General features: G+C 41.1%; 1 protein-coding gene across 2 annotated transcripts in view; it reads left to right on the forward strand.

Annotated features, from left to right (window-relative positions):
• The first annotated feature begins 1,144 nt into the window (after positions 1–1,144).
• Positions 1,145–20,042, forward strand: part of CDH5 (cadherin 5) — a 93,688-nt gene continuing 74,790 nt past the window's right edge. Inside the window, exon 1 of one of the 2 annotated variants that reach the window (XM_073605565.1) lies at positions 1,145–1,391. The gene's annotated coding sequence lies outside the window, so the exon portion shown is untranslated. The remainder of the gene's footprint in view (positions 1,392–20,042) is intronic. The other variant, XM_073605564.1, reaches the window with a different exon arrangement.

Consider the following 20,042-nt stretch of genomic DNA (forward strand, 5'->3'; position numbering starts at 1 on the left):
GTGGGAGGGATTCCCTCATCAACACAGTCAGATTGATGGGTGATGAACTCTTCCCACAATATAACTAGAGGCTTCTAGCCAACTTCTTTGCAACGCTCTTCAGCAAAAAGGTTCTTTGCAAGCCCAACTACCTCCAATAAGTAGCTTAAGTTCTAGGCTTTTAGTATATGCCCTCAGACTGAGGTAAGGCCCAAGAGGAGAAACTAAACATAGATTCTCTGCAGACAGAAGCCCAAGAGGAACACTCTGGAAAGATCCTGCAAATATTTATCATCTTCCAAACCATACCTCTGAACAAAGACCTCAGGGATTGGTTGGGTCAGATACATAGTTATAACACAGTGATTATCCTAATGGTCTTTATTCCCATTAGTGAGATTTTTTTATCACTTCCTGTCCAGCTGACCCCATCTTTGGGAAAATAACCGAAGGGAAATCTCCTTAATTGGCAAAAAGTCAGCAACATAAAACAGAGGCTCTATTGAAAAATATATTGGCTAGACTTAGGCTACCTCAGTTATTGTCCTAATTGTCTCTATTCCCATAGGAGAGATTTTGTATCACTTCCTGCCCAACCGACCCCTGTTTTGGGGACAAGAATTGAAGGGGAAACTCCTTATTGGGGAAAGAGTAAGAAACATGAAATAGAGGCTCAAATGAAAAAAGTATTGGGTAGAATTAGGCGAACTCAATGATTGTCCTAATTGTCTCTATCCCCATTGGAGAGATTTTTTTATCACTTCCTGTCCAGCTGATCCCCTGTCTTTGGGACAATAATTGAAGGGAAGCCTCCTTAATAGGAAAAGAGTCAGCAACATGAAACAAAGGCTCTAATGAAAAAAATATTGGCTAGACTTAGGCTTTAACAGGGATATAACCCTTCAACTTGAAGATGAAGGACCAAGAAGACATGATTTTGATATGGGGTCCAGTTATGTATTTTTACATCCACGACAGAAACATTGCTGTCCTGTCAAAAATAGAAACGTTGGCTCTATGTGGCTTTTTTAGGCAGAACCTATTCAGTCTTGTAGCCTGTTTCGCCCCTACTAAAATTACTAGCTAAAGACAGCACAAACCTGCAGTCATTTACTTCTGCTTTCATTATAAGCTTGTGTTTCTAGAAATAAGCAGCACACAGAAAAAAATCTGAACCGAGTTTATCTAGTTTCCTCCATGAAGTGAGCTGGTTTGAAGCCTCCATAACGGGAAAAACAATCGCAGGAAGGAAGTCTGCTGGGTGGGAGTCCAGCTCATTCCCAAACTGGAGAACAGTGGACATTCTGGAAAGCCATAACTCCTCTTTTCTGTTCTTCGGTGAGACAGCGGCTGGTGGATTATTGACTTCTACTTTAGTTGGTGTTGGAACATTTTGTGCTTCTTTAACACAGGTAAGTGGTTACTCTATGCTGTACCCTTGTTTGGAGTGCTGTTTTGACCTATGTAGAACAACTGTCAGTTGCATGTATCCGAAGCCTAGCGTGAGCACACTTTTTTAGACTCATTGGAACAGACAGCAACAGTAATATCATTCCTCCCAGGGTTTTATTAGGCTAAACTAGTGTTCATTGTTCCAATTATTTTGAAAGTGTTCTTTCCTGTCTTAGGCTGGATTGGGAATTGAACATTTTACTAAATGATTTATATTTTAATTGGGAGTGATTACCATATTCAGTTACAACGTACTTATTTGTATTTGTTTTATTTAACTTGCTTTACTGTTTGAAATGCATTTTAGACAACCCTAAAACAATATTTAAAATACATTTTTTAATTTTGTATAGAGGATTACAATTTATCCAATTTGTATTTTTACCTGTGCTCCCATACGGATGACTTCCCTTGACTTCTTGTCCTAGAGACACAAGAGAATGTGAGTGGAAATATCCCCAGAGGGAAGGGAAAATCTCACCTCTGCCAGCTGCCACAGTACAAAGTGTCCCCATTGGAAGATATGTCCTCTCTACTGGTGACAACACTCTATTTTCAATCTTCATCTCATTGAAAATGGTCACCATCACAAATAGTGAGGGTAAATCTTTTCAATATGGACCCAGACAGCAACACAATCTTCCCCATTCTATCCAAATCTAGTTATAAATATTTTACTGTAGTTCTTTTTAATTAGGTATTAAAAAATATATATAGTCTGGTGCCCTCGGTTTTCCTTCTTGTACTCTTCTTTCTCTGTTTTTCTTTACATTCTCTTTTGTTTGATGTATAATGCATTTGGAGAACATTATTGCTACTCAAACCAGAAACTGTCCTTCAAATCATTATGCCTTGATGATACCTTTGTTATTTTAGAACTGTTTGTATTTTTGTAACTATCATTGATAAAGCTATAGTTCATTTCTGCTATCAACATATAGCACCAATTTGGGTTTCCTTTTCATTTTTTAAATATATCTAAATCAAAATTGTTTTTATTTTTGTTTTTTTGTTTTATTTTTCAACATGGATTGAGTAGGGTAGTTGTTAGAACCTCAGGTTCCTACACAAGGCACTCCAGAACACCATAACACATACACTATAGGGTTGACTTACTAAATTTAGAGAGTGCTAAATTTGGTGCGGCTGTGCATGGTAAACAATCAGCTTCTACCTTAAAATAAACTGGAAGCTGATTGGCTTCTGTGCAGAGCTACACCAGAATTTGCACTCTCTGGTTTTAGTAGATCAACTCCTATGTGTTGTGGTGTGCAATGTTGTTAAAAAATGGGTCATGCTCGGTTTTTCATCTGTTATGGTGTGTTGGTAGCCAATTCATAATGAATAGACTGCCTTAACACAACATGTATTAAAGCATGTACATTACCACTTGAGTGTTAATGGGCTCTCTCTGTGACCCTTGTCTTTGGTATGAAAAAATAAAATTTAAAATTTTGAATTGTCATTGCATCAGTATTGGAATACAGGAGAAATCTTTTAATGGGGACACTTGTTCTGGTTACAGCTGTCTAAAGCCTCATACACACGGTACGATTGTTGGCCAACCGAGCATCTGATTTTTGTCAAAAGGGCGTGTGCCAGGATCTTGTCTTGCATACTAACGATACACAATTGTCGTGCAACAAACACGAACGTAGTGACGTACTATGAGGAATTTCAGCTCTTAAGCGACACCCTTTGGGCCCCTTCTGCTAATTTCTTGTTTGGTGAGCATTGATTCCGAGCATGCGTGTTTGTACTTTCAACTTTTGTGTGACGGATTTGTGTACTGACCATACGAAAATCTGATGTCAAACAGTTGTCCGCAGAAAATTTACTAGCCTGTTATCCAACATTTGTTGGTGGAAAATTGGACAACAATTGTCAAAAGGAGCCTACTAACAGTAAGATTTTAGGACAACAGTCTGTCAACAGGCAATCCCCTGCCAACAGTTGTACCTATGGTTGCCACCTCATCCCTTTAAACCCAAAAACATATTAATTACACAGGTTCTGTGGCTGATTAAGGTGGTAATTAAACTCACTTGGTGCCTTATCTGCATTTAATTAGCCTCGGAACCTGTGTAATTCAAAGGTGTTCGGGTTTAAAGGGATGAGGTGGCAACTCTAATTGTACCATCTGTACGAGGCTTAAAGAGGAAGTAAACCCTGATGGGTTTACTTCCTCTTGTTTCCCTGCAAAGGTAAAGCATAATGGGCTACTATGCATCACAAAGTAGCCCATTATGTGTCACTTACCTGACACAGGAGCCTGCGATGTCACCGCTGTCCCTTCTCCTCCATCTTCTTTCCGGGTATCGTGATTGGCCGGAGCCGCGATGACATCACTCCCGCTCATTCGCACGGGAGCCGCCACTAACGGCATATCGCCGTTAGCAGCGGCATGCTCAGTGCGCCTGCACGCCGCTGTCTACGGTGCATGCGCCGTAGACAGTGGTGCCTGTCTTTTTGCAAATATCTCCTAAACCGTGTAGGTTTAAGAGATATTTCTTGGACCTACAGGTAAGCCTTAATCTAAGCTTACCTGTAGGTCAAAGTGGTTTGTAAGGGTTTACAACCACTTTAAGAGAGTATTTCCCCTTACTTTGGAGAAATCTTATTTCCCATTGTATCCAAAGATAGGACATGAAGGGGGAAATCTCACTTAAGCCTCGTACACACAATCGGACTGTTGGCCAACAGAGCGTCAGACTTTAGTCCGAAGGGCGTGTGCCAGAAACTTGTCTTGCATACTAACGGCACACAATTGTCGGCCAACAAACACAAACGTAGTGACGTACTACATGGAGTTTCAGCTCTTGAGCGACACCCTTTGGGCACCTTCTGCTAATGTCGTGTTTGGTGAGCATTGATTTGGAGCATGCGTGTTTGTACTTTGGACTTTTGTGTGACGGACTTGTGTACAGACGATATGAAAATCTGACAACAGACCATCGTCCAACGAAAATTTACTAGCCTGCCATCCAACATTTGTTGGCCGAAAGTTGGACAACAAGTGTCTGAAGGAGTGTACTAATGGTCGGATTTTAGGCCAACAGTCTGTCATCACACAATCCCCTACCAACAATCGGATCGTGTGTACGAGGCTTAACAGAGCATAGACAAAGGAAAATTTGCCACGGATTTAATCATGCCCTACTCTATCCAAAACTAAAAGCAAAAAGTTTTGGCTTTAAATATAACTTTATTAATAGCATAGAAATAATGTGATTTGTTACTACAGGAAACACACGTATATTCTTTTTCTGTCACTTTTAAGTGAGGCTTGATATAGTAGTAAAAAAATACTTAGCAGGTTTTATTAAATCATGATAGAAACCCCTATATACAGTATATTAAGTATAGATAGATAATTATATATTTATACTGTATGTATGTGTGCATATGTATGTACACTGCAACTTTTCATTTTTAAACTGAGGATTTAATACATCAATATTTTGCTCATTTAACATGTGCAATGGACCTTTTTCTTATAAATGTGTCTCATAACAACTGCAAGTAACACCCCACAGGAACCAATCAGTTTTATACCTATGCTGGTAAATTAGAGCTGTAAAATGAGTGCATGAATTGCAAAATCTGGTGCAGCTGTACATGGTAGCCAATCAGCTTCTAACTTCAGGCTGTTCAATTAAAGCGGAGTTCCACCGAAAAATGTATTTTTAAAAGTCAGCAGCTACAAATACTGCAGCTGCAGACCTTTAAAATATGGACCCTTACCTGTCCAGGGTGCCCGCGATGTCCTCACCCGAAGCCGATCTGTCCCTTGGCTTCTGGGTGGAGGCACCGTCATCTTTGGTAAGGGAATCAGGAAGTGTAGCCTTGTGGCTTCACAGTCTGGTTCCCTACTGCGCATGCGTGAGTCGCGCTGCGCGTCCTCACTGGTCCCTGCTGTCTTCTGGGACCTGTGTGTCTCCCAGAAGACAGCGGTGGGGCGGAGGAGGGCCCGGACATGGCATAGATCACCGCGGAGCCTGCAGCAATCTATGCCCGGAAGTGGGAGTAAATACCTGGATTATACAGGTATCTGCTCCCCCCTCCCCCCTGAAAGGTGCCAAATGTGACACCGGAGGGGGGGAGGAATCAGATCAGCGGAAGTTCCATTTTTGGGTGGGACTCTGCTTTAAGCTTTGACAAAAAAACCCCCCAAAAAACAGGAATTGGTTTCTATGCACAGCTGTGCCAGATTTTGCACCCTACAACTTTAGTAAATCAACCCCACTGGGCTCAGTAGTCGATTGATGTTGAAATGCTTCAGTTTTGTGTTGCTACTAACCTCCGTTTTTTTTCTCTTGTTTCTATCGCCTAACATTACCCCTACCCAAATTGGTTTATGTAAAGCAGTTTTAATGGAAAATATGTAAAAATATCTAAAAGCTCCAGGAAATGATCAGAAGTGGATATTTTTAAATAAAGGTGGAAACCATGGAGTGATATTTTCCAACACATTCCTCACTTCCTGTCCTAAGACTCTGTTGCCTTACAATGGCGCCTAATACACAACACCTTCATATATCTCAGGTTCGGGGAGATGGTGAATGGGATTAGAAACTTACAAAAACTAACTTTTTTGTTTTCGGTCTGTTGGCCCTTTATTTTGAGTAATAACATACGTAACCACCTAATGAAAAGGGAATTTGGACACTGCCATGATTTATAAGATGTTAGCCAAGTCCTGAAACACATCCTGCTTTTGTTTGAAAAGAAAAGGAAATGAAGTATTCAGTATAAAGGAATAAGGTCAGACCTTATTGTGCATGATAACAGTTTATTAGATTTATAAAAACAGCGGAATTTACCGTACTTTATTCAACCCATTGTATTTTTAACTGTTATTTTTTTTTTTTTATATGGGCATAAATTATGGAAGGTGTTTCTGTTTTGCCTATAGAAACCAAAATATAATGGCCTCATTGCACAATTTAAACCTCTGTACATAGAATAATGCAGCACAGTGGCTTGTGGTTAGCACCTCTGCCTTGTAGCATTGGGGTCCTCAGTTCAATTCCCAGACAGGATACTATATGCATGGAGTTTGCATGTTCTCCCTGCACTTTTGTTGGCTTCCTCCTATGTGCCAAAGACATGCTGGTAGGATAATTGGCTGCTGTCTAAATTTGCCCTAGTATATGCATGTGAGATAGGGACCTTAGATTACAAGCTGCTGGAGGGCAGGGACTGATGTGAATGTTCAATATGTAAAGTGCTGTGTAAGTTGTCTGTGTTATACAAAGGCCTGTATTAAATGATACATGCAACTTTAAGTTACCTATTGATGGAAAGGTCATATAAATCACTCAGCTTGAGTGTGCCCCCTTTGTTATAGCCCCATACCAACCAATCAGATGGCAGCAATAAAAAAACAGTAGCAACAGAGGTGACAGTTTCTACAGCGCTGGTCCACAAAGCGGTGAGGATTCAGCTGACGGAAGTGGAGATGAATGTTGATAACCTCCACAAACTGCTCCCAAGCTCAGCCAGTGACTGCAGCAGCGGGTACAACCTCTGGGCTCCGTCTAGGGTTGTCATCTGTCCGGGATTCACCCAGACAGTTCGGGTTTGGAATCATGCGTCCGGGTTTCAGACTGTCTGAAACCCGGACACATTATTTACACTGGACTATGACTTCCCAGCAGGGTTGCCGGCTGCAGTTTTCTAAGCCGGAATTGTCTGTTACACTCTCTCTCACACTGCCCAGAACTAACGACCCCCCCCCCACATACAGATGGGAGAGGAGAGAGGGATCGATCTGCACTTCTTCCTCCCACCCCTACCCCTCTGTGTCTGCCCACACTCCAATCCCTGGGGCTGTGCCTCAGAAAAGGAAAGTGGGGGCCGGAAATTTGAAGCCCAGCAGCCACAGATACATGGATTCTGATGTAAAGGGGGACTCTGTGGACTCTGATGTAAAGGGGGACTCTGTGGACTCTGATGTAATGGGGGACTCTTGTGATTAATTTCATATGATTAGAAATGTTATTTAATCACAAAAGTATATCTATAGTTTATACTATTAAAAAAATTGCTGTGCGCTGCTAAAGTGTTCGGGTTTGACTTGAAGAAAAGGTGGCAACCCTAGCTCCGTCTTCACCCGCAAGAGCATACACAATCCAAAAAAGGGGTTGTACACTGCAATGTCTGCAACACAACTGTTATTGTTCCAAATAAGCCATCGAGGACACTCCCTGATTTATCTGATGCATTTCGCCCCTCCTATGGGAGCTTAAGGGGCCCATAGAGCACTGGAGAGGAGGTGGGAATGGTAGCAAGAGGTGCAATTTTTACAACAGCTGGGCATTTTTGAACTATTCAGCAGAATTAAAGTATAACTGTATTAGATTTTTATTGCTGTCTGTATCCCTGTTAGTAGGATTTGCCCTCTCTATTTGTCCTGTCTACTGTTATAATTAAAAGTGAAAGGAAAGGAAAATCCCAATTTTTTTAGTTGTCCTCAAAAAAGTAATACAGTGGAACCTCAGATTGCGAGTAACGCGGTTTCGCAATACAAGCTTTTTTTTTTTTTTTAAATCTGACTCGCTTTGCCAACGTTGCCTTGCAAGACGAGCAGGATTCAAGCCACTGGGGTGTGCAGTACCGCATTTGGCCAGAGGTGCGGGGGCGACGGTGATGCTCGGAGACACTCGATGACACTCCGTTCTCCGAGCGTCTCTGATTGGTCTCCGAGTTTCATGCGGTACTGCAAAGACCAGCAGTGGCTGTGGAATGGATTATCTGAGTTTCCATTATTTCCTATGGGGAAACTCGCTTTGATATACGAGTGCTTTGGATTACAAGCATTCTTCTGGAATGAATTATCCTCGTAATCCAAGGTCTTACTGTACAGGAAAAATCTTCCAATGGGGACACTAGTTCTGGTGACCTGGGGGTCCCCAAGGGATTCCCTTAATAAACAGGGGTTTCCTCGAACTTCTTCCTTACCAAATTTTTTTTTTTTTTAAGTTTTGCCTATAGTTCCATTTTAATTGTGATAAGCTGAATTTCAGAATGAGCGATTTTATTGAATTGGGTTATAAAATTGAAAATCGGGCATTCCAATTTTGTACACGTCTGCCACAAAATATGACCACAAAAACATGACTATTTTAAGGGTAAAAAAAAATTGAACTCTTCAGAAACGGTTGCATAGTGATTGGCCACACTGTTATGTATGGGGCTGACCAGATCTGTCCATGAATTTGATATATCATATACTTTAATCCAACCACAATACCAGAAGCCAAAAAGATGCTGCAATTCACATCCACAGACATGCCAAGTCCTCCAAGGTCATAAATGTTTCCTGTCTGCTGGTGGTAAGCAGAAACATGAACACACTACCATAGTACCAATCAGCTTATCAGGAGATGTAAGTATTACGGGCAGATACTGCCGTTCCATGCCCGCGGTAGTGAAGGAAAGGAAGAAATCTCTGTTGTGGTTTGGACTGTTCCTAAGCTGTAAAAACAAAACATATGCAAGTAAATCAATGCAATACATGCACATTCCACCATGTTTTATCACTTTATCATAAAAACCTGCAAGTACAGAAAATACCCATTGATCTACCAGAATTGCAATCCACTCCTGAAGCTAGACATCTGCAATTCGTTTCGTTCCAAATTCGTTTTTCGACGAGATTCAACATATTCGTTAATTCGGAAATGTTTGAATTAACGAAAACCCGTTTAACAAATTTTTCCAAAAAAAAAAAATGTAAAAATTCGAAAATCCGAAAATAAGAATGAAAACTTGAAAATTCTAAAGAACGAAAATCCTAAAATTAGAAAATCCAAAATAATAACTAACCAACTGACAATAATAACTATTACTAACTATTAAATTATAGGTATTGGAATATCCTTTCAAATTTGGCTGTTGGAACATAATGAATTAATAATAATAAATAATAATAATAAAAACGTTTTATTATTATTATTTATTGTTATTAATTGATTACGTTCCATTTGTTTAGATGCGGCATTTATTATTTTGGATAATTCGTAACTTCGGATAAATTCATGTTCGCTTCATTCACTAACAGCCAAATTTGAAAGGAAATTCCAATACCTATAATTTTTGTAAAAACAAAACATGTGAAAGTACATCAATGCAATACATGCACATTCCACCATGTTTTATAACTTTATCACAAAAACCTGCAAGTACAGAAAATACCTGTCGATCTACCAGAATTGCAATCCACTCCTGAATCTAGACATCTGCAATTCGTTTCGTTCCAAATTAGTTTTTCAACAAGATTCGACATATTCATTAATTTGGAAACATTTGAATTAACGATAACCCGTTTAACAAATTTTTCCAAAAAAAAAAATTTAAAAATTTGAAAATTCAAAAATTCGAAAATCAGAAAATAAGAATGAAAATCCAAAAATTCTACAGAAACGAAAATCCGAAAATAAGAACAAAAATTAGATAATCCAAAATAATAACTAATCAACTGGTAATAATAACTATTACTAACTATTAAATTATGGGTATTGGAATTTCCTTTCAAATTTAGCTGTTAGTGAACATAAGGATTACAAATTTATCCGAAGTAATGAATGATCCAAAATAACGAATGCCGCATTTAAACGTAATGAACGTAATGAATTAATAATAATAAATAATAATAATAAAAAAAAAATTATTATTATTATTATTTATTGTTATTAATTCATTACATTCCATTTGTTTAGATGCTGCATTTATTATTTCAGATAATTCATAACTTCGGATAAATTCTTATTTGTTACTTTCACTAACAGCCAAATTTGAAAGGAAATTCCAATACCTATAATTTAATAGTCAGTTATTATTAGTTAGTTAATTATTTTGGATTTTTGAATTCTCTGATTTTTGGATTTTCATTCTTATTTTCGGATTTTCTAATTTGCGAAATTAGGCTTTTGGAATTTCCGAATTTCGAAATTTCTGAATTTCCGTATTTTCGAATTTCGATCATAACGAATGAGCCGAAAAGGAAAAAAAAACACACAAAAAACTAAAACAAACACATTTTTTCAGCAGTGCACATGTCTACCTGCATCCCATTTGGGGGTAACAACACACATCATTTATGTGGACTGAAAGGTGTCAGCCCTACCCAGTATATTTTTGCTAAACTGTTCATCTACTCCCATTCTCAGATCTCTAAATAAAAGCTAACAATTGTGCAGTCCAAGATAACAACTAGGAGGGCTTAATACAATAATGCAGTAATGCTGGCCTAACACTCGTAAAATTTGTTCAAAGATTTTTGCTTTGCTTTTTTCCTTTGATTTTAATATAAAATCTGAAAATATTGACTTTCAATAATACTAGACATGTGCACATAAGAAATTTACGTTTTGTTTAAGATGCATTCGTTCATTGAAGAATTTCCTCTCGTCATATTCGTTATGTTGAACCGATTCATTTTCAAAATTCGTTTCGTATCTTCGCCATTTATTTTGTATATTCACTAGTCCGGGTGAATTCGAAAAATGTTGCAGTTTTCCTGGAAGATTGCTATATATTCGATATTATATCGAATCAGACGGATTTGAATTAGAGGGATTCAATATTTTCGGACGCTAATCCAACCCACCAAAAGAAATGCCATGAGCTGATTGGACAATACCAACTGGCATCATGTGCATCTGAATTAACGAATGGAATTAAATTAGGATTCATTCGATATCCGAAATATCGAATGAGTTCAAAAGTTGAAAGCATTTCCCCGAGCTACTATGATATCATGTGATGTCATCCGAAAGAAACGAATGAAACGAATACATTTGTTAAGTTTTTTTGGATTTGTTGCCATTTGTCACTATGTCTATTCGGAGACTTGTATACATTCAAAACTCCAAAAATGAAACTAACATCTGAAAAACGAATCATGATGAAACGAAATGCACGTGTCTAAGTAATACATGCCGGTACATTATATGGGGCTGGCACGGCCTACTCCTACCACAAATAAACACACTGCAGTTTGAAAGGAGTTGCATAGCCAAGAATCCTTTGACAGAAGTCTATGGTTCCATTCCTTCTTCTTTGATGTATCCCTAGTCAGATTCACACTGCCATGCAGATACTGCTGACTTTGATATATCAGGATATTAAGTAATCCCCTTGAAACACAATTTAAAAGACTTTCATGGTACCACCACATGCAAAACCCGTGTCCTCTTGAGGAGATTTCCCTTCACTTTTTTTCCTGGAGACTAGTAATGAGATTGGATTCTCTCCAAGCCCATGTTCACCTGAACCTGGAAGGAAGCTGTGAGTGTTGGCCCAATCGGCTGCAGCCAGAGAAGAGAGAGGCTCCCATCATATCACATAGAGCATGGTGGTCCCATCCCCATTAGTAGAAACGAAAATAGCAACCCCCTCATTTGGGACTTTAAACAGACCACCCACTCAAAAAAATATAAAAAGTATTCTTTAATGATATAGAATAAAAAACATATAAAATCCACATATGACAAAGATGCACAACATGTGTTACATGAAAAATCAACCAATTACTGTACATATAATTAGCATACAATGAAAATGCCCAAATGCCCGACGCGCTTCCGGTATGAGGTGTTCCAATACCTTCCTCAGGGGCCGAGGGTTCAAAAAGTTTTTTAAAGCGGGGTTCCACCCAAATTTTGAACAATATCTGTATGTATTCTCTTCCTTGCCTAGATGCTGACATGCCGTTTAAAAAAATTTAAATTGCCGTAATTACCTTTTATTTTTCTATTCTTCTTTGCACTTCCTGGTTCTCCTCCCGTGGGAGTAGGCATGTTTCTAGCCTCTCCCAGACTCCGCACAATCTCCTGGGAGCTAGTCTCAGGCTTCCCAGGATGCCACTGAGCATGTGCGGGAACGAGCGGTGAATGCTGGGAGCACAGCATTCACCACATCCAGGAAATAAATGCTTGTGGGCTTCAAATGCCCACAATGAAGATGGACACCGCCTGCAGTGAATAATATAAGTTATTCTTTCTGACGAAATCTGACACAGGCGGACATATTACACACAATATGTGAGTATGTAATGATAAGAAGAAAAGTTTTTGAATGAACTCAAAAAAAAAAAAAAACGATAGATAGGTGGACCCCCGCTTTAACATTCAAATAAATTCCAGTATGATGATTCCATGTCTAAATAGGCACTGAGGACAAATGAGTCCATATTGGCATTACACAAATCGCCACCTGTAAGTATTGTGAGTATTGGGCACATTCTCAAGGTGCATAGTGCCTGCAATATCTATCAAAAGTTATATGCCCCTGTGGTTCACTTCTAGGTAGGTGGGACAAACAGCTAACTGAAAACAATGCTGTTGGCTAAATAGCCAAGGAATAAGTGTCCAAATGTTCCACCACTGATGAAACCTACAGATATAGCGATCTGGCGTGTGGCGTGTGGTAGCTGGATGAATGCCGGTGCATTCCCCAACCCACAGCCATACTACACATAGGGGTGAGGATGCTTGTGACATCATTGACCTAATTTGGCTATGTGGTCATATGCGGTGTGGGAAATGAACCAACCACAACTGATTGGACCAGCACTGACAGCTTCCTTCCAGGCCGCACGTAGCTCATTCCTGCTTGAGACCCAGTAAGAAGTGGGAGGAAATCCCTTCAAAGTGATGAAATTCCCTTTTAGTCATTTGTCATTCCCTTTTGAAGTTTTCCCTTCACCTTTGTGTAGGGTCAATTGTGTAGGCAAAAAAACACAGAATACCTGGAGCACTGCGAGTCTAGGGGCCAAGTAGAGTGCTCTGATGAGGAGTGATCAGATAAGTGGATCAGACCCGGTGCAGCCAGCACAGCATGGAAAGAGATGCGACAGTCAAGGGAAAAACACAAAATGCAGCGCTCTGAAAGAATGATCAAATAAATTCCAACGTGGTACTGCATGCATAAACAATGCTATTTATTCCATAAAGTTAAAAAATGGTTGAACAGTTGCTGGGAGGAGCCCCATGTTACTGATACGGATACCAGGATGCTTCCTCAAGACAAGTGTGGTCCCTGAACTGACCCTACTCGCCAGGAACCTCTCCCCGTGCTATGCACTTCTCCTAGCTAGAGGAGGAGTCTCTACCCCTGACCTACAACATGCTCCAGATGCGCCCAAATGATGCAGGAGACCCCATATATAAGGTTCCCAGCTAAGATGGACGCATGAGGTCTCCATAGGTTGCTGCATACAATTGGACAGTTGGCTTCTCTGAGACCCCGACAGAGTCCACAATGGGACAATTCCCCTAACAAACAGCACAGTGCCACCTATAGGATGGAGGGGGCCCTGCACCTGCCTACAAAAAGTTTGGATTTCTCATCACTTTCTATCCCAATGACAGTGTCACCAGGACAAATAGAAAGGGTAAGGCTCGGTTCACACATGGGCGGCACGACTTGCAGGTCGCCTCAGCGAGGCGACCTGCAAACGACTGCGGGGCGACTTGCGAGACGACTTCTGCATAGAAGTCTATGCAAGTCGCCCCAAGTCGCCCCCAAAGTAATACAGGAACCTTTTTCTAAGTCGGAGCGACTTGCGTCGCTCCGATTAGAACGGTTCCATAGCACAGAACGGGAGGCGACTTGTCAGGCGACTAGGTCGCCTGACAAGTCGCCCCAGTGTGAACCGAGCCTAAAGCTACTCAGCAGGGGCACAGACATCAAAAAGGTTCATTAAAAACTAAAAGTACAATTTTGGCTATACAGAATTCTGAGACTTGAAGCAGGATAAACTTTTAATTCAAAAACAGCAAACATTGCCCACATTGCCATTTAAATAAAGTGGTTTAATTAGTTGTTACCCTCTGGAAATGAAAATACATAACATGACACATATTAAAACCAAACCTCAACAAACAAACACGGATTTTATTTTGTTCCTGTCTGCAGACTCTATTTACAACGTCACTTTATGCAGCTCATTTCGGTGCCTGTCACGGTGATGGGTGTCATAGTATAGCTCATTGCTCATTGCATTGACTCAATCTGCGGAGATAATAATTAGTGGATCTGCTTTGTAAACAGACAGATGAGATTACAACTAGATATGTATCAAGCTGTAATTAATATTTTATAATACTGTCACATGATCATTGATAACGGCATGGGGTAGAAGTTTTATAGTCATGACATCCGGGAAGATGTGGATCTGTGTGGAATGTATATTACTTCTGTCCTTCGTTACAAAATCCCAACTTTAAGCTCGGGTGTTGGGGGATTTTTGGAAGCCCACTTTACTGATGGGCAGAGCTGTTTTTGAAAGGTTTCCCACCCTTAAGCTGGCCATATGCTGGTAGATTTTCAAACATTTCTGAAAAAATTCTCACTACAATATTTCAAAATTTAGTTTGCTTTTAACATTCGATTTTTGGAAAGAAAACGACTTTCCTGAACAATAACCACACACACTGTTAGAAATTAATTTGTTAGAGAAAAAATCTCTACCCTGCTCCTTCGAATTTTCTTCTCATTGCGGTCTAAAAGTTGATTGGACTCGACCAACAATTAGAAAGTCAAACAAATGTTCTTCAATATAAATATTTCAAACAGAATTTTAATTCTATATATAGCCAATGATGGAAACAAATCTCCACTGCCTGCACTGTAATGACTGTTGGGGGGGGGGGGGGGTCATGCCTAAATCGCTTGTCATCTTGTTTGTATTGAGCTACTGAGAACCTTTAAGGTATCTGTCTCTTGAATCTGCTTGATATTTTTCAATACAATGAGGCAAACCCGTATAAACCTGCCTGTTTTGCATCAAAGGGCATTAAACACAATAGTAGCTGGGTGGGCTCTCTGTCCAAACAGTCAATCGGCCAAACTCTAATGCCTCGTACACACAATTGGATTTTCCGACAACAAATGTTGGATGTGAGCTTGTTGGCTGAAAGTCCGACCGTGTGTATGCTCCATCGAACATTTGTTGTTGGACTTTCCACCAACAAATGTTGGCTAGCAGGTTCTCAAATTTTCCGCCAACAAAACTTTGTTGTCGGAATTTCCAATCGTGTGTACACAAGTCCGAAATCAAGCAGAAGGAGCCGCACTGGCTATTGAACTTCCTGTTTCTCGGCTCGTCGTACGTCTTGTACATCACCACGTTCCCACGTTCGTAATTGTTGGCCAACATTTGTGTGACCGTGTGCATGCAAGACAAGTTGGAGCCAACAACTTTCGAACAAAATTCCACGGTTTTGTTGTCAGAAAGTCCGATCGTGTGTAGAAGGCATTACACTAGCCTTATCTGTAACCCTAACCTTTACACTAGCCTTCCCTGTAACCATAAAACTAACCCTTCTTGTAACCTTAACACTAACCCTCCTTGGCTCCTACACCAACCATTTCTGTAACCCTAATCCTCAAACAAGCTTTCCCTGTAATGCTAACACTAATACTTCTTGTAACCCTAAAACTAACCCTTCCTGTTACCCCTAACACTAACCCTTCCTGTAACTCCTACACTAGCCTTCCCTGTAACCGTAACAGTAATGCCACATACAGACAATCGGACATTTCGACAACCAAACCGTGGATTTTGTTCGGACGGATGTTGGCTCAAACTTTTCTTGCATACATACAGTCACACAAACATTGTCGGAAATTCCGATTGCCAAGAACGCGGTGACATACAACATGTATGACGAGCCGAGAAAAATGAAGTTCAATAGCCAGTGTGGCTCTTCTACTTAAATCCGAGCATGCGTGGACTTGTGCGTCGGAATTGTGTACACACGATCGGAAATTCCGACAACAAGTTTTTTTGTCGAAAAATTTGAGAACCAGCTCTCAAACATTTATTGTGGGAAATTCCAACAGTAAATGTCCGATGGAGCATACACACGGTCAGAATTTCCGACAACAGGCTCACATCGAACATTTGTTGACGGAAATTCCAATCGTCTGTAACACTAACCTTGCCTGTAATCCTAAAACTAAGCTCTCTTTTTTCCTCTAACGCTAAGCCTCCCTGTAACCCTCACATTATTTAGGTTACTTTACCTAAAAACAAGAATTCTTTGCAGAACAGAAGAGCTTCAGTCACAAATATTAATTTATTAAGCCAAGGGAAACACTTAAATAAATATGCATTTTCCCCAAGTGGTGCACATTTACCTTATTTCTTGTGACTTCTCCACCTATTCATCTGAATTGGGCCTTTAAAACTAGAGCTGGTTGTAAAAGGACTTGCCCCTTGGTGGTCAACTGAGACAGCCTGACTTGTTGTATACCTATAGGAACTATATTTTTGGTTATGATTTTGATCAATTCAAATACACGGCAGACACATACAGAGCTCAGGTGGCCTGTTAAGTTGCCAGAAGGGGTGGGCTCTTTTGGATGGTCATGAAATTTCAGGGTCCTCTTACAGCAGCCTGTCTTTAAGAAGCACAATGCATTTTTGTTAAAAAAAAAAACACTGGTGACAGGTTCTCTTTAAGGCAAATGAGCCAGGTTGGATCCTGAAAAGCTCCTTCGGAAACAGGAGTGAATGACTGACAGAAGTACAGACAATGTACTTTTATTGAAGCTAGAGACTGCCACTATATTTTTCCAAGCATCAGAGGTAAGTATTATACATTTGTTGACAACAATCGCTGGCATTATGCCTTACAGACACTGAAGACTGATATTATCCCAGCAACCCAAAATGCAAAAAACATCGCTCTGATCTGATATTCTAGTTATAGATGATAGGCTGTACCACCCACTGATTTCCTAAATCTCACTCATCTTGCTGAAGCTGGAGGAATCTTGTTTTTCTCCAGGTCACCTATATACATTGTAAAGGAGCTTAGCAAAACTCATTGCAGATCCTTATCTTCTACTGATCTGCGGACACTGAAAGAGGCCCTACAAAGAGGATCTGTACCCCTGGGCTCCCCCTAGATGTGTAACACACTTTGTGAAGAGAAAAGATTACTGGTTGGGATAAGCACAGGCATGTTCAGATCCTAGTCCAAAACCCACCTGAGCTATCCTGCCAGGAAACTGTCACTGCAGACTGCCAATCATAAGCAGTCATGAGCAGTCAAGGCAATCCTAGCCTGGCAGCTGCACATATTCAAGGGGTGTGTGTACATGGGGCTGTTGAGCAGGTAATGCCTCAACCGCTTATGATTGGCCATCTGCATCAGGCAGGACTAGGATCTGAACACGTCTGAGCTCATCCCTGATCCTAAGAAAATTTATGAGGATGCCAGGATTTTGACCTTACAACCCAACTCCAGGCTGCTGTTGAATATACCCATGCGGTGGAGTCACCCCACAACACTACATGGGTTAAATGCTCAATTAGCTAGGGGAAGAAAGAATGAGTGCAAATACTTAAATGATTTCTCGCTCCCCGGACAGCTGGCACTCTCCTCTGCTGTCTGACGCTCTGTTCTCCTGGCCAGTAAAGGACTGCTGGTCCACCATTGTATGCGGTGACATCAGAGACGTCTACATCTGGGTGGGCAATGAAGTGATGTGGCTTCAGATGACTGATCACATGGAGAGGAAGAAGCCTGCTAGAGTGGGGATTAATGTAAACATTTGACCTTACTCCTGTCCACCCTAGCCAACGAATAACCTATGTAGGGCGGGGGGAGCACCATTGTAAGTGAAGACCAACAGGGAGCTGTGACTGGACGGGCAGTGAAGTGACAAGGCTTCAGATGACTAGTAATAAAAAGGGAGGAATCCTGTGGAAGTGAGGAATAAGATCAATATTTCACCTTATTTCTTATCCGCCTATAGGTGCGGCCAACTCGCCCTGTAGGTGGAAACCCCTCCTGTGAAAGTGCTCACTAGTGCCCAGGAACAGGCTAGAACCGCGGTCATGCGAAGATCAGAATTAGGGCAGCACCCTGTACTTAAATGTGAGCAGTTCACCTTGCACAGTAACACAATAAACCTGAGGCTCTTTGTTGTGAGACTCTTCACCCATGACAATGTACAACTTACCTTCCGAATGCAGAACTTTGAGGGGGACACTGCGGAGCCTGTGTCTCACTCCACCAGCCAAGCTATTCTGACACCTCACTCTCAGTGGCAGAAAAGAGATCTCTCTGTGCCCTGAGCGCAGCTCTTTACACAATTTAACGCAATTTAACTAGATCCGTGGGGTCTCCGTGATGTGTTTTCGGTCCTAAATGCTGTGGGGCCCATGCCCGGTACTACCTTCCCGCTGGCTGGCTGCTATAGCATTTCCACCAGTCCTAGTTACCCATAGCAACCGCATGTTAGTCATTGGGTGTGTTCCCCAACTCCTCTGCATGGTTAACCCTTCCTTAGTGGTACTCTTAAGCCCCATACACACGATCAGATTTTTTGCTGATTTTTTCCTTCAGATTTACCAAAACCATATAATATGACGTCAAACCTTAGGAGTTTCAATTTGTATGCAATCAGGCAGGCCCTTGCACTACATGGTTTTATTAAATCTGAAGACAAAAATCAGCAGAAAATCTGATAGTGTGTATGGGGCTTCACTTCTCTTGATCCCCATGTGTGTGTTCAGGCCCTATTCCTTTAAATACGCCACGTACCTTAATGAACCCCTCTCAATGTCTTCAGACCAGGCATGAAACAGTTAACAGTGACTTTACTGAAGACTTGCGGCAGTAAAGTACTTAATGCATAGTCTCTCAGAAACACAGGCACAGTCCTAATCTCAGTAGGATTCAGAGCTTACAATCTAACAGGGAAGGTCAAGTGATACAAGGGGTAATAACTGTTGGCGATGTGCTGCTTGAGAAGATAAATGTACAGTTGTTAGGTGGGGGCCAGACAGGCTTCTCTGGAGAGATGAGTTTTTAGGGATTGTCTGAAAGTGGATAAAGTAGGAGAAAATCTGACAGATTGGGGTAAAGCATTCCAGAGGATGGGAGAGGCTCTGGAGAAGTCCTGAAGGCGAGCATGCGATGAGGTGACAAGGGAATTTGAGAGCAGGAGGTCTAGGGAGGAGCGAAGAGAACAATTAGGTTGGTATTTTGAGATTAGGTTAGTGATGTAGCTGGGGGCTAATTTGTGGATGGCTCTGTAAGTTATAGTCAGTATCTTGAATTTAATTCGTTGGCTGAGTGGCAGCCAATAGAGGGATTGGCAAAGGGATATAACAGACGCTGAGCGGTTTGTGAGGTGGATGAGTTTGTCAGCAGCGTTCATGATGGACTGAAGTGGGGATAGCCTATTTAGAGGTAAGCCAATGAGGAGGGAGTTGCAGTAGTCGAGGTGAGAGATAACCATGGAGTGGATTAGAAGCTTTGTAGTGACATTGGTTAGAAAGGGGCGTACCTTGGAGATGTTGCGGAGGTTGAGGCAGCAAATTTTGGATAACGATAGGATGTGGGGCTGATTTAGCAACAGTCCATTACTGGTGGTCTCCTGGCTCCAGGTGAGCTCATGCCGGTGACCCAGTTGCGAGGAACCCGCTACTCCGACCGGACTGCATGGCTCAGCATTGTAAGAGATGACATCGGAGAGCTGCAACTGAATGGGCAGTGAAGTGACATGGCTTTGGCTGACTGGTCACATGAAGAGGAAGACGTTTTTGGGAGTGAGGAATAAGGGCAGTCCTTGCACTAGGCAGC

This window comes from Aquarana catesbeiana, linkage group LG11 (genome assembly GCF_042186555.1).
Source record: "Aquarana catesbeiana isolate 2022-GZ linkage group LG11, ASM4218655v1, whole genome shotgun sequence".
Taxonomy (NCBI): Eukaryota; Metazoa; Chordata; class Amphibia; order Anura; family Ranidae; genus Aquarana; species Aquarana catesbeiana.